Source organism: Amblyraja radiata, chromosome 7 (assembly GCF_010909765.2).
Source record: "Amblyraja radiata isolate CabotCenter1 chromosome 7, sAmbRad1.1.pri, whole genome shotgun sequence".
Classification (NCBI taxonomy): domain Eukaryota; kingdom Metazoa; phylum Chordata; class Chondrichthyes; order Rajiformes; family Rajidae; genus Amblyraja; species Amblyraja radiata.
This window is the reverse complement of record NC_045962.1, coordinates 47,386,156-47,400,231: the sequence shown is the minus strand read 5'-3', so window position 1 is coordinate 47,400,231 and position 14,076 is coordinate 47,386,156. Positions and strand designations below refer to the sequence as shown.

General features: G+C 46.6%; 1 long non-coding RNA gene across 1 annotated transcript; it reads left to right on the top strand.

The window, feature by feature from the left end:
• Positions 1–2,502: 2,502 nt before the first annotated feature.
• Positions 2,503–13,273, top strand: LOC116974846. The gene is made up of 3 exons (XR_004412457.1): positions 2,503–2,576; positions 3,926–4,027; positions 13,174–13,273. It is a non-coding gene; the product is annotated as an uncharacterized LOC116974846 (long non-coding RNA).
• The last annotated feature ends 803 nt before the right edge of the window (positions 13,274–14,076 follow it).

Sequence of the window (14,076 nt, the reverse complement as noted above, 5' to 3'; positions counted from 1 at the left end):
GAAAAATCCTCGGCACCTGATGAGCGGAGTAAGATGGCCAAAAATCACAGCCGTACGTGGTAGCATTTTTTCTAAAATCAATATAAAGCACAAACAGGAAGTGGTCAAGATTAGACTTTTAATTATATAGAAGGCAAGGCAACTTTTATGAGGCAAGACCACTTTAATCAGGCAACACAGCTTTAGCATTTCCAAACCTTACGCAACATAGCTTTAGCATTTCCAAACCAAAGGCAACACAGCTTTAGCATTTCCAAACCAAAGGCAACACAGCTTTAGCATTTCCATACCAAAGGCAACACGACTTTAGCATTTCCAAACCAAAGGCAACACAGCTTTAGTATTTCCAAACCAAAGGCAACGCAGTTTTAGCATTTCCAAACCAAAGGCAACACAGCTTTAGCAATTCCAAACCAAAGGCAACACAGCCTTAGCATTTCCAAACTATAATTGCAAACCACATTAAGGGCACTGACAGGTCAGTAAAACCACTCACAGTTTAGTAGACATGTGTTCAGTGTTATTCAAAGCTCAGACAGAGATGTGGCCATCTCTCTCCCCCATCTTGCAGAGACTGACTGAGGCACTCAACACTTCCGGGTTTTATAGTCCCTCCGGAAGTGGGTGGCCTTCAGGACAGAGAATCTCAACATTTTTCAAACACTAATAACTCTTTTATTTTTCATCGATGGGAAAAATCCTCTTGTCCTGCACAGCGGAGGGGGACTTGAGTAAGATAGCCAAAAATCACAGCCGTAAGTGGCAGCGTTTTATGTAAAATCAATATACAGAACAACAGGAAGTGGTCAAGATCAGACTTTTAGTAATATAGATATACTAGCCCAAGTGGGACCAATTGGGCCCCATTCCCCCACACAATAATCCACAACTCACCCGGGGGCGGCATCGGAAGAAAGTTCTGGAATCTTCTTTGTAAAACGTTGCGAGGTGGAATCTGCGCTCCCCGAAGCCAATGAATAGACTCGACTTGGGTCCACGGATCCAATCAATCCTTCCCACATGGGGGGGGGGGGGGGGGGGGGGGGGGGGGGGGGGTAGCATCGGAGGAAAGTTCCGGCATTTTTTTTGTAAAATGCCAATCAATCCTTCCCACGTGAAAACCCCCACTCCCACCAATCGTCCCACAAGAAAAGTTCTGGAAATGAAACCTCTCCCCTATTCCACCCCCCACACACACTAACCCCCCCCCCCCACACACACATTAACCCCCAATCACACACACTAACCCCCCAACAAACTAACCCCCCCCCCACACACACTAACCCCCCACACAGTAACCCCCCACACACACTAACCCCCCACACACACACTAATCCCCCACACACGCACTAACCCCCCCCCACACACACACACGAATCCCCCCCACACACGCACTAACTCCCCCACACACACACACACACACACACACACACACACACACACACACACACACACACACACACACACACACACACACACACTAATCCCCCCCTGCACACACTCTCTAACCCCCCCGTATATGCGCGCGCGCACACACACACACACACACACACACACACACACACACACACACACACACACACACACACACACACACACACACACACACACACACTGTCTACATTGCTGAGTATTGTTGGTTCCATCAGTAAAGGGCCTGTCCCACGAGCATGCGACCTGCATGCGGCAAGCGCGACCAAACCGGAAGCGGGGGCCGCGTGGAGGTCGAGTGATCCCCGTACAGGGCCGGTCCCACCAGCATGCGCCTGCATGCAGCGAGCGCAACCGAAGCGGGGGCCGCGCAGAGGTCGTGTGAGTGACGTGAAGTTCGAGCGAAGTCGGCGAGAAGTTCACGCGTGACGTACAGCGTCAAGACGCTGCGTACGGCGTCAATACGCTGCGCACGGCGATGAGGCGGCTGCAGGCCGTTGCCGCGTGGAATTTTTGAACACGGTCAGTTTTTCGGAGCCCCGCCCAATGTCGGGACCAGCTCCGCACAACTCCATACGGCTCCGGTGATCGAAGTGGGACCAGCCCCGCAAGGCCGTACGGCTCAAGCGACCACGTTAGGTCACGCTTGCCGCATGGAGTCGCATGCTCGTGGTACAGGCCCTTTACAATCAAAGGCTTGAGCATCTCATCAGACCCAAAATGATGGAGCAGCATTACGTGTAATAATTGATGATGGACGTTTCCAATAAATTATACAGCAAGATCAGAACAATAACAGTCTGGAGGTTCCACAACTATAATTAGGACCTGTTTTTGTGCAACTATGATGTCATAAATCTTTAATGGGGGCATACATTTTTCAAGACAATTAACTAGCTTCAACCTTTAGGGCATCACATTAATTATGAATGTTCTTCTATTGGTTTGATAAACCGCTCTGTTCTTGGGTTTTTATGTATAAGGGCGTGATGGGATTAGAAATGCATACTGTATTAATAACAATACAATCAATTTTTAATTTTTTTTCAACGCAGCCATTCATATATGATCCAGTAATTTCAAAAAAGAGGGATCCTAACCAAGCTGAATCTTCAAGACTATCCATCCCATTCCTAAGTGACCAGGTAATAAAACAATAATTGAAAACTATTGAACCAAACCCTGGAAAGGACATCAGTGAGAGTACCATGGGCAGGAAGGTTTCATTGAAAAGTTTATTTGCATTTGGTTAGGAATGCACTTCTTTGTGGCTGCATTTGTACAGTCATCGAATCATATAAGCACACAAACAAGCCCTCTTGCCTAACACATCCATGCCAACCAAGATGCTCCATCTGAGCTAGACCCATTTGCCCATGTTTAGTACAGTACCCTCTAAACCTTTCCTGTCCATGTACCTGCTCAAATGCCTTTTAATTGTTGTCATTGTACCTGCCCCAATTACTTCCTGGGCAGTTTCCTTGTATCCACCACCATTTATGTGAAAAAGTTGACTCTCAGGCTCCTATTAAATATTTCTCTTCTCACTAAAATCTACACATTCTAGTTATTGATTCTCCTACCGCATGAAACAGGTTCTGTGCATCCACTCTATCTATTCCCCTAATGATTTTATACAACACCATAATATCACCCCTCAGTCTGCTGTGCTCCAAGAAATAAAGTCATAGACATCAGAGAGACAAATAGTTAGAAGCTTCAAGGTGTAAATGTCAAAAAACTAGAAAAAAAAGCTTTAAGGTCAGAGGGGGGGAATTTAAAGGAAATGGCAAGATTTTTGCACAGAGACTGAAAGGTGTCTGGAACGCATTGCCAGGGCTTGTGGTGGTAGCAGATACAGTCATTTCATTTAAGAGGCCTTTAAATAAGCGAGTGGACATATTGGGAATGAATGGGTGGGTAGGGATCACGTGCAGGCAGAGGTGATAAGGTTAACTTGGCACAGACACTGCGGGTCGAAGGATCTGTTCCTGTGTTGTTCTATGGTCTGATTTGTTTCTTTTATGGGCCTGTCCCACTTACGCAACTTTTTTGGCGACTGCCTGTACCTGTCAGAGGTCGTTGCATGTTGCCAAAAATGTTCAACATGTTGAAAATCCAGCGGCGACCAGAACAAGGTACAACTCTTTGGACGACTACTCACGACCATACAGGCTTCACCCCGCGACATGTTGCCAAGGTGTCGCCTGTATGGTCGTGAGTCGTCTCCTCAGTCGCCCAAAGAGTCGTAGCGTCTTTCCGGTCGCCGCTGGATTTTCAACAAGTTGAAAATTTTCAGCAACCTGGAACGACCGGGTGCCGCAGTCGCTGAAAAAGTTGCGTAAGTGGGCCAGGCCCATTAGAATGTTCTTTTTCATTTCACATGACTAGCAAGTGCATGGATGGAGAGGTGTGTGGATGGAGAGGTGCATGGTTGGAGAGGGCATATATGTAGCATTGTCAACAATAACCTTATTTCTTTTTTTCATTGCAGAGACTTCCAAAAGGTCAAAGCTCAGATTGGCCAAACGTCTCCTCTTCATTGGCATCATTTATTAGCTCAGAGGTCGAGGGAAATGGGCTCTCAACGAATAAGGTAATTCCAAAACAGGGTAGTTGACTGTTTCATAATTGTTCTCTGGATGTGGTTGTGGGTCAGTGATTTGGGCTGACTGAAGGATGATTTTGGTGATATTAAAGCCTGACCTTTGTTGGGGTTAATGGAACTGCAGGGTTACAGGGTGCTCTGCTTCTTGTTTTCAGTTTGCTGCAAAAGTGTTTCCTCCAGCTCCACTCCTCACTTCAACTTGAGCTGCCCTCTTTCCCATCACCCTGATTTCATGGGGAAAAAAATAACATCTGAGTCAGGAAAACAATGAAAGGTGTGCACCTCCTGGAAGCGAGTTAGATGCTGCCTTTAGAAAGCGGGTACACAAAATTGCTGGGGAAACTCAGCGGGTGCAGCAGCATCTATGGAGCGAAGGAAATAGGCGACGTTTCGGGCCGAAACCCTTCTTCAGACTGGCGCGAAGGAAATAGGCGACGTTTCGGGCCGAAACCCTTCTTCAGACTGTTTTTGTGCAACTATGATGTCATAAATCTTTAATGGCTGCTGCACCCGCTGAGTTTCCCCAGCAATTTTGTGTACCTTCGATATTCCAGCATCTGCAGTTCCCTTTTGAACACTTTAGAAAGCGGGTTCCAGTTTGATGTTAAAATTTTAACGTTATCACGGGGTGAAACTTGGAGCACAACTGCTGATTATATAAACATAGAAACATAGAAAATCGGTGAAGGAGGAGGCCATTCGGCCCTTCGAGCCAGCACCGCCATTCATTGTGATCATGGCGGATCGTCCCCAATCAATAACCCGTGCCTGCCTTCTCCCCATATCCCTTGATTCCACTAGCCCCTAGAGCTCTATCTAACTCTCTCTTAAATCCATCCAGTAACTTGGCCTCCACTGCCCTCTGTGGCAGGGAATTCCACAAATTCACAACTCTCTGGGTGAAAAAGGTTTTTCTCACCTCAGTCTTAAATGGCTTCCCCTTTATTCTAAGACTGTGGCCCCTGGTTCTGGACTCGCCCGACATTGGGAACATTTTTCCTGCATTTAGCTTGTCCAGACCTTTTATAATTTGATATGTTTCTATAAGATATCCCCTCATCCTTCTAAACTCCAGTGAATACAAGCCTAGTCTTTTCAATCTTTCCTCATATGATAGTCCCGCCATCCCAGGGATCAACCCTTTCAGCCATTATCAGCCCTTGGGCCACAGTTAGGTCCGAAGCAGGAATCCATTTCCCTGCGGTCCAGAGTGTGGGAGCCATCAGATGCCAGGAATCGGCTTCCACTCCCAGAAAGACATCGCATCAACTGATGAGGGTCTTCCTAGCAGGCTCAGGGGATGTGGATACTGTCCTGGAGCCATAGTATGTTTACTGACATGGTTAATATTAGCAAATGTTCAGTGCAGTCCTTCTTGGTTTATAACAGGATTCCATTCCTGAGTTTGAAAATGCGGCCATCTAGCAATACATTTAAATAACATCAGCCAGCCAAAGGCAACATGTGGGTTAAAGAGTGGGGTTAATTTAACCATTGCCACAAGCTGAGTTTCTGCATTGCAGAAGATGCCTGCAGCCCTGCAGCAGCCGGCAAATCCATCGCGCTGGCCTTCTAAATATTGTTCATGTGTTTGGACTGGATTTAAGTTGGGTGTTACCAACCCGGGGAAAACCTGCAATGCTAAAAATATGGAGAGAAAAAATTAAGAATTTATTTAAAATATTTAACGTACCATGAACACACATATATTCACACCCCCACGCGTTCCCTCACACACACTGTCTTGCCCAGAATAGGAGAATCGACAACCAGAGGACATAGGTTTAAGGTAAGGGCGGAAAGATTTAATAGGAACCTGAGGGGTCACTTTTTTACACAAAGGGTGGCGGGTGTTTGGAACGAGCTGCCGGATGAGGCTTCCTCCACTGCCAGAGTGAGGCTCAGCGCAAATTGGAGGAACAGCACCTCATATTTTGCTTGGGTAGTTTACACCTCAGCGGTATGAACATTGACCTCCAATTTCAGATAGTCCTTGCTTTCTCCCTCCTTCCCTTCCCCTTCCCAGCTCTCCCACAAGCCTGCCTCTTCCTTTCTTATTCCCGCCCCCTCCCCCCCCCCCCCCCCCACCACCACCACCCTTGACATCAGTATGAAGAAGGGTCTCTACCCGAAACGTCGCCTAATCCTTCTCTCCATAGATGCTGCCTCCCCGCTGAGTTTCTCCAGCATTTTTGTCTAGCTGCCGGAAGAGGTAGATTAGGCCGGTACTATGGCAACATTTAAGAAGCATTTAGGTACATGGATAGGACAGGGTTGGACGAATATGGGCCAAATGCAGTCCCGCGGGACTAGTGTAGATGAGACATGTTGGCCGATGTGGGCAAGTTGGGCCGAAGTGCCTGTTTCCACACTGTATAATTATATGACATTTACACTCTGACACTAAAAACATTGAAATGGGCAAAAACCTACAACCATTAGGTTTTTGGACTGACCTGCAAAACCCTAATCCTACCTTGGCGATGGAACACTAAGGACCATTTTGGTAAAATGCAAGTTAAAATTTGCAGAATGAGCTTGTAATCAGCAAATAATTGTGGGTGGTAAATTTTGGTGAAAGGAATAACTGAACCACAACTCTGGAAAATGAAACCATATCATCCCAGTTCTTTCCTTTTGGACACAGTGGTTACTGAATTTGTACCAAGACGATTATCAATGCACACCCCTGCATATATATTAAGTATAGCTCAGAGGCCATTGCATTAACCGCAACAACGACACAAACAATGAAAATACTTGTTGTTACTGAGGATACTGAGTTGGATGATCAGCCATGATCATATTGAATGGCAATGCAGGCTCGAAGGGCCGAATGGCCTACTCCTTCACCTATTTTCTATGTTTCTATGTTAGTGGGATTAGCATATTATGATGTAGATCAACACTATAACAGCAGTTAATGTGCTGTAAACTTAAAGCACAAAACTCTAGCTAATGCCCACTCTTAATCTTATGTGGTACACCTGGAGTCCAGAAATGAAGGCCCTCATACTCAACTATATTTCTGATAAGTTTCTTTTGTCAGATGCTACAATTCAATTAATTTTCAGTTCTTTTGGATAACTTTAAGATGAGCTACTGTCCTCCATGAGGGGAGGTGAAAGTGTTTACCATCTGCAATAACCTATTATTGCCAGGGTGCTGCATAATGGGGATATGAGCAGTGGAATCACAGAGCAGAGCAGAATCACTGCCAGGAGAGAGACAAGGTCATTTCAAGGTCTGACTTCCCTCTGTGAACTTGTTAATGAGCAACAGGTAACATATGAGCAGGCACTGAAACATTCCACATACTCCAAACACAGAGTGTGATGAGATTGCAGCTGTGTGAGTGCTGCAGGCGTCCCTGTCACACTGCCTTGCAATTGTCACACTTGCAGCTCGATTGGAAGGATGCCATTCCCTGCACACCCAGCAACTGCAACTTTTTTGACGCATTCTCGATTTGGGGACTAAGGTTTCCAATAATGTGGCTTTTTATTCCTGTATGTAATCCACACACTGGGAAATGTGTAAATAATAAACACCATACTGCCAATCATAATCTGATGGTGCAGCCAGTCAGTCTCTTGTAAAATTTGGGACGTTCTGCTACACTGTCTTGTCGCTTTGAGGAATCAGCATTTGTCACCAGCTGGACAGCAAGTAATCAGAGGAGGAAGTAAGGAGGTAACCTTGGCCATCTATTTCTGACCACGCTGTCCTTAATCAGCTCCCAATTTCTCCACTTACCTACAAGTCCCATTCCCTCTCTGTTGCTGATCATCATGATATTCATTTGGTCACTATCAATTTTAAATACATCGAATGAAACATGAAAATGTCCAGACAGGAGCTTGAAAGCTCGGATATCCAGACGTCAGAACAGTATCTTCCCCACTGCCTTCAGACTTCTGAACTAATCGTCTCTTTCAAGGTTCAAGGGGTTTGTTGTCACGCCAGTTCCATACATGGTACAATCCTGTGTGAAAATCTTGTGCTGGAGGATTCCATACAGTAAATTTAATATTAAATAATAAAGTGCATGTAATACATTATAAAGTGAACAGAGTCCAGTTCAGGTGAGTTTCAGGGCTGATTGGTTCAGCAGCCTGATTGCCTGGGGGAAAAAGCTGTTTGAGTGTTTGTGGGTACGGGAGCTAATGCTCCGGTACCTTCTGCCTGAGGGCAGCAGGCAGAATAGACCATGGTCCGGATGGCTGGGGTCTTAAATGATCCACAGGGCTTTTCCAATGCACTGCCTGTAGTAGATGTCCTGGAGGAAGGGCAGCTTGCACCCAGTGATGTTCTGGGCCACCCGCACCATTCTCTGCAGGGCCCTTCGGGCGTGGCTGGTGCAGCTGCCGTGCCTGGTGCAGATACAGCCCATCAGGATCCTCTCCACGGTGCGTCTGTAGAGATCTCTGAGGACCCGGGGGTTCAGGCCGAAAATCTTCAATCGCCTGAGGTTTCAGAGGCGCTGTTGAGCCTTTTTTGTGATGGTGGAAATGAGGGTGGTCCAGGTCAGGTCCTCTGTGGTGTGGGCACTGAGGAACTTGAAGCTCTCCACCGCCACACCATTGATGTTGATGGGGGTGCACCGATGTTGAGGGTGAGGGCTGTGGAGGTGTGGCCTCTGATCCTCACCATCTGGGGTCGGCCTGTCCGGAAATCCAGGATCCTGGTGCACAGGCCTGGGTTCAGTCCCAGGCCCAGGAACTTGCCGACGAGCTTAGAGGGCACAATTGGGTCGAATGCTGAACTGTAGTCTATGAACAGCATTCTAACGAAAGTATCCCACTTGTGCAGGTGGGTTAGGGCTGTGTGAAGGGTGTGGCCGATGGCTTCATCTGTTGGGACGGTAGGCAAATTGGCAGGGGTCCAGATTGTTGGGTAATGAGGAGCAGATTATATCCTTGACTAGCTTCTCAAAGCATTTGCAGATGATGGGTGTCAATGCTATGGGTCGCCAATCGTTGAGGGTGCTGGGTTTGTTGTGCTTGGGTTTGGGGATGACGGTGGAGGTTTTCAGACAAGTCGGGACAGATCTTAGGGAAACACCCCCGCTAGCTGACTTGCACATGCCTTCAAGACTCGAGTGGGTATGCCATCCGGGCCGGGCGCTTTGGGTCGATGGTGAAGAAGGTCAAAAACTTCAAATTCCTGTGCCCGCATATTTCCAAAGATCTTTCCTGGAACCAGCACACTGATGCTATTATAAAGAAGGCACGTCAGCACCTCTACTTCCTGAAAAGACTACGGAGATTTGGTATGTCAAAGAGGATTCTCTTGAACTTCTACAGGTGCACAGTAGAGAGCATACTGACTGGTTGCACCGTGGCCTGGTTCGGCAACTTGCAGGTCCAGGAGCGGAAAAGACTGCAGAAAGTTGTGACCACTGCCCAGTTCATCACCGGCTCTGACCTCACCACCATTGAAGGGATCTATTGAAGTTGCTGCCTCAAAAAGGCAGCCAACAACATCAAAGACCCACACCATCCTGGCCACACACTCATTTCACCATTTCTATCGGGAAGAAGGAGTTTGAAAACTGTAACGTCCAGGTTCAGGAACAGCTGCTTCCCTACAGCCATCAGGCTATTAAACATGACATCAAATAAGCTCTGAACTACAACAGACTATTGTTATTATTGCACTATATTTGTTTATTTTTTGAATATGTGTGCATGTGTATATATACACACTGAACTTTTTTTCTCCCATTATGTACTATGTTTACATATTCGGTTGTGCTGCAGCAAGCCAGAATTTCATTGTCCTATCTGAGACATATGACAATAAAATACTCTTGACTCTTGTCTTGACACTCTGGAGCGTTCGGTACACGTTGTCCTCTGTGATGGTCGGGATGTGGTCCTCAGCCAAGGGGGGTCATGGCAGGTGGTTGGGGTGCTTCCTCTCAAACCGAGCGTTGAACGCCGCGGTCCGAACCTGTCGAGTTGCGCGGACCTCGCCGCCAATCCAGGGCTTCCAGTTTGGAAACAGCCGGACCTTTTGGTCGGAACAACGTCCTCCACGCATTTGCGGATGAACCCGGTGACTGTGTCTGTTTACTCGCCGATGTTACTGTTCGAAGCGGCCCGGAACATCTCCCAGTTCACCTGACACCAACATGGACATCAAGTGGCGCACCACTCACAGACCTCCAGTCTGAAAAGCAATCTTCCACCATCACTCTGGTGCCGAAGAGGGCAACGTGCTCTGAGCTCTGCAATTTTTTTGTTGTTTATTTTTTGGTCTTCTTTTGTTCTTTTCGCACACATTATATAGTACAGTCAAGTGCTGGTGCAGTAGCAGCTTTCCTGAGGCTTTTTAGGTTGTTTTTTTGTCGTTTTGCGCAGTTTTCAGGCCGACAGCACAGAACCACCTGGAACAAAGGAAAATGGGCAACAGCACCACGACCCCCAAAATCAAGGACAGCAAACAGACACTTCTGGACATCAGGTCGACGCTTGCTCGCTGCAACCATATCACTCCCGTCCCAGAGCTCCTGTTGCCATGCCCTGACCTGCAGAAGCAGCCAAGGAAGAGGGGCAACAGAGCCTGGGCCCTGGATAGGCTGAGGCAGCAAGCTCATTGACCCCCATTCCCTAGCTTACTGTTGGCCAATGTACAGTCCCTAGACAGTGAGCTGAGGGCTCGGGTCTCCTTCCAGCGAGACACCAGGGACATAAACATCATCTGCCTCACAGAAGCTTGGTTGTCGGCAGGGGTCCCAGATCAAGCCATCAGGCTCATCGGGTTCTCCTTACATCGAGCGGACAGGGTGAGGGGACCTTCGGGGAAGAATAAGGGCGACGGAGTTTGTTTCTTTGTGAACAAGTTATGGTGCGATCAAAGGAACATACAGACTCTGAAAACCTTCTTCTCCCCCAATCTGGAACGCCTGACACCGCTTTGCCGGCCTTTCTGGTTATCCTGGGAGTATACAGCCGTTATTGCCACGGCTGTTTATATTCCCCCCCCCCAGACGAACACAGAGTGGGCTGCTTCGAACGGTAACATCGACGAGTGCAGAGACACAGTCATAACCAATTCCCGCAATTGCTGGCATCTTCTCTTACACAACTCCATCTCATTCAGTTATTCCGTTGTTGAACTTCAGTATATTGTTTTCACCACTTCAGATTCCACTACAATCTTTGCACCATTCTGTTATTTTGCATTAGTCGTATTTAGTCTTGTATCTACCATTAACATGTGTACTGTGTATTCCATGAGCTTCATGTGAACAAGAAATATCATTGTATTCTGCTCTACAAAACAATAAATTAAACTGAATCTGAATGCCATGTACCTTTCTTTCTTTGCAAAACCCACATGAAGTTGATTGTTCTGGTACTCTTATGCCCCTGTCCCACTTAGGAAACCTGAACGGAAACCTCTGGAGACTTTGCGTCCCACCCAAGGTTTCCGTGCGGTTCCCGGAAGTTGCAGGTGGTTGCCGGAGGTTGCAGGTAGTCGAAGCAGGTAGGGAGACTGACAAAAACCTCCGGGAACCGCACGGAAACCTTGGGTGGGGCACAAAGTCTCCAGAGGTTTCCGTTCAGGTTTCCGTTCAGGTTTCCTAAGTGGGACAGGGGCATAACCCTCTGTTGTCCCAATGGCTACAGCAGAGGCACTCTGATGAGGCAGCAGGTGGTTGCCATTGCTTCAACCTCTGGTAACAGCTGGAGGTTTCATTTAATAGCATCAGGCCCCCTTTCCCCTCAGCTTCCTTCCATTCTGTCATGAATGCCTCCAGACTATCAGTAAATGCAGGTCAGCAGGAGGTGGCAGCAGGATTTTGAATATGGAACATAGAGCTTCATAGCAGCACAGACCATTTCTAGCATTGTTTACTTTCATGCTGACAATGGAAGTCTTCTCTTATGGATGAAGTTCAAAGAACCTACCATTCCATCAATAATGTTTCAGGTACATTCAAAATAAATACACACAATAAGGACCTGTAAAATGATAAAGCCATGCCATTCTGAAATATGGCCATTTATCAATGCAATGGACATTTTTCAGAATGACAACAACCTGAGGCGATTAACTTCTGTCGTCCTAACAATATTTTCAGGCTTTGTTGGCGATGGCATCGGAGGCTGGCTGATCTCAAAGTGAATCATTTGATTTCTGTACTAAAGAAGACATTCTAGTTATCAGCATAATACAGCTGAGGGAAGGAAATTGGTCCAAATTATTCAACCACCTCATCTCTCAAAAAACTTCTAAATTGGCATCTGCCCAGTATTACAGGAAGATCATGCTGTATATTTGACACTCTCCTGTTATTGTTTTTGAGAAATCTTATAGATGTTGCCTTTTCTCCCCCATAAATGTTGGCTTTCTCTCTCTAGCTATCGAAAGGCTGAGAAGGTATTCTGGCTTGCTAGCTCACAGTGCCCGAGATCTCTCTGAATAAGTGCCTTATGGGCCTGTCCCACTTAGGCGACTTTTTAGGCGAGTGCTGGAGACTCTGCGCTCGCCACATGGTTGCCACATGTTCGCTGGTGGTCTCTGGTCGTGAGGAGATCCCGCATTCTGTGAACTAGTCACGGCCTCATGTTGAAAAATTGGTCGCCATGGAGATAATCAATAATTCTGTAGTCGTAGGTGCCATTGTAGTGGGGTCGCTATGTAGTTGTAGGGAGTTGTAGGTAGTTTTAGTTAATCGCCCTTGCTGACCGGTCATTTTCATTGGCTCATTGGGGGAAAAAAACGTAAGCAGGAGTTCTCAGAACCAAGGATAACCGACCGGTAATGTTAAATGTCTGCCGAACTTCACAGCTGTGTAACTCTGGCTTATTAAAAGTTGTCTGGCTTCTTAAAAGTTGTCTCCGCCCCTTCTCCCCCCTTCTCCCCCCTTCTTTGCACCGTGTGAATTTCAGACAGTACTCCCCCCGCTTGCCTGGCCCCCACCTTTGAGATGTGTGTGTGTGTGTTCCACTCTGACAGTCGCCGTTCCAGTTCCTGGTTTATCAGGCGACTGCCGGCAACTTGACAGCTGCCAGCAGTCTGCTGAAAAATCGCCTAAGTGGGACAGGCCCATTAGATCTCTCTGAATAGTAATAGAGAAATATGTACAGTTCTGTTTGAAATAATTCTATCTTTCGATGTAGATCCGATCAGAGTCAAGTCCTGAGCTGGCACCAAAAAACTCACCGTTAATCATCACACATCACTTGGATAGCTCAATACGAGCACCCTCATTATCCAGAGATTATCAGGTAAGTGATTATCAGCCCAATTGTCCAAAAGTTGAAGCACACTTGATGAAAAACAGAAAAGGAAATCAAGAGATTCACTTGCATTAAAAGCTAATTTTGTGATTTTGTATATGAATGATTCAGGGAAATCTGTTTATCTCTTGTGTGTTATTTTGGAAGTTTTCCCCCTTTTAATTATTCTTCTCTCTTGATTTTCTGCTTTGTTTGCCAATATTCAGGATATGAAACAGAGCTGGTTTCACAATAGTAATTTGAGACCACACATTGATAGGCTTGGACATACCTGTAAGTCAGTCCGGAAATAGGTAATGCAGTATGTCACAGGTGCTACCAGATATCTTGTACACAAAACATAACTTTTGGGCTGTCTGCTCTTGGAGTGAGGACTTACATTAAACACATCAACTGTACAGTACAGCCAGGCACGTGCCATCAGGGTAGGCAAGGTAGGCAGTACCTACCCTGACTAAAATTATAAAATGGTCGTTATTTTATATATATAAAAAATATATAAAATATATATAAAACATATGTAAAATGGTCATAAATAGTAAAGGCACGGGAGAATTATGCTTCCCGTAGAGATCAATCTCTTAGGGAGGCATAATTCTCCCGTGCCTTTCATCTGCAGTACATTAAAACGCGGAAGTATGTGCTACTCACGTGCCATCAACTATGCTTCAAGCCATCGGTGGGAACAGTCCATAAAGGCAGCTGAAATTATGCCTTTACACCGTGGACTGCGTGCATGTGCTGCGCTCCGCACTGCGCATGCGCACCAGCCTACTGCGCATT